At 47.9% G+C, this 1769-nt stretch overlaps 1 protein-coding gene across 2 annotated transcripts in view; it reads right to left on the bottom strand.

The window, feature by feature from the left end:
- The window catches only part of PI4KA (phosphatidylinositol 4-kinase alpha), a 53319-nt gene extending 52631 nt beyond the window's left edge, over window positions 1-688 (bottom strand). For both annotated transcript variants that reach the window (XM_008634118.2, XM_017734980.1), the window contains exon 1: window positions 504-688. The gene's annotated coding sequence lies outside the window, so the exon portion shown is untranslated. The remainder of the gene's footprint in view (window positions 1-503) is intronic.
- Window positions 689-1769: the final 1081 nt, after the last annotated feature.

Consider the following 1769-nt stretch of genomic DNA (forward strand, 5'->3'; position numbering starts at 1 on the left):
AGATGTCAAACATTTTTACTATAACAGGGGTCGATTTAAAGGTTCTCTTCAACACTTGATCAAAATGTTTAAGTATGATAAAGCCTTCATTCCACTACTTCACTGTGCAGGAAACCTGCAGCAGGCACTTTTATTATATTTACTCAATTCCTGTAAACAAAAAATAGGCAGATGGAGCTTCAGTTACAGCTGCACCAATGCCTTCTACATATACAGCACTGAACAATTATCTGCTATCAACCTGTGTATGACTTTCGCTCAAACCCTTTCAACATAACAGATTAAGTTCTCAGGACTATTATTTTCTGACTATGTACCTATTACTTCACTCCATACTTAACAAACACACGTTTAAAGAATACATCAGACCTCCCAAATACTTCATTCTTCTAGAAAACTGTTACTAAATGGAAAATGTAACAAGCATGTTGTCTTCTTATACATTTCCTTGAAGTTAATAAACACTATCTAAAAAGGGCCTTCATAATAAATGTTTGACTCACCTATGTTTGAATGCCAAGTCACTTCCTATTTAGAGAACTCTCTGAACACCCCACCTTGAAATTTCTAAAGCAAGAAGCAACTTCCCTAGAAGATTAGAAGAATTGACTGGATGCTCAGTGGAATTCAAGATTCTGGTCCTTCAACTGCCAGACCTCCTAATTACAAGACCTGTAACACAACACAGATAATCCTCTTGCGCCACATAAAATACAGTAGAGGAAATATGAACTTTGGAAAATGACTGATGATATGTGTATTCCACATCAGGGTACATTTGCAATAACATGAGTGAGCAACTTTAGCTAGATATGAACTATCATTGAACTCCTGCTGTATTCTATCAAACTGAAAAAAAAAAAAAAATCCCGGATATTTGTGAACCAACAGCAGGGCTTAGAAAAATTATTCACCGTTGATTGCCACACCAGTGGTACATTTCAGAACAAGAAGTAAGGAAAGAACACTACAACAGCTGGCCCAGAACAAGCCCTATAGCTTTCACCAACACAGAGCGGTGCTTTTCAGCTATTCAGTCACTATTATTGCCTGATGCAATTCGGACACGCTATCACTTCGTGCCCAGTCCCAGCACACCAGGCTGTCCTCCCTGCCCCGGGCAGCGGGGCAGCCCTCGGGGGCACTGCCCAGGCACGGATCCCCGGGAGTTCTCCCTTCAGCAGAGCTTTATCTCACCCACATTTTACCCGTCACTGATTACGTCGCCTAGATTTAACCAGATACGTGGAGGAAAGCAACCAGCCCTAATCAGGTTGAGACTAACTACTCCCACAAAACCATATTCCACAGACTTGGGGAACACGCAGTAAGATCCAGTTCCTTGCTCCGAGAGTGCGCTGCTGACCCGACTTTTGGGGTCAAGCCGGCCCACACGAGCATCCCTGAGGCCTAACTGCCCCGAACGCAGAGAAGGACGAAGCTGGGGGGGCAGAACCCGCTCAGAGCCCACAGACAGCCCCACCCGGGCAGAGCCGCGTCCCTCGAGACATCTCCAGGCCCGCGGGCACGCCCGCTGCCCCTGACCTGCTTCCCGCGGGCGACACGGGTCCCTACGCGTGACAGTGCCAAGGGGGCGACCAGACACCCCACACATAGCACAAAAAACAGTGACAGAAGGGGCCACACACGGCGCCGACCGGGTTTCTCGTGTGTCCTGTGCACACAGGGGCCACCCCTCCCGCGGCACGGACCCCCCGCCACACGCGGCTTCCACGCGCGACAACCCCGCAGTCCGCCCACACGCCGCG

Source organism: Corvus brachyrhynchos, unplaced genomic scaffold (assembly GCF_000691975.1).
Source record: "Corvus brachyrhynchos isolate BGI_N302 unplaced genomic scaffold, ASM69197v1 scaffold114, whole genome shotgun sequence".
Classification (NCBI taxonomy): Eukaryota; Metazoa; Chordata; class Aves; order Passeriformes; family Corvidae; genus Corvus; species Corvus brachyrhynchos.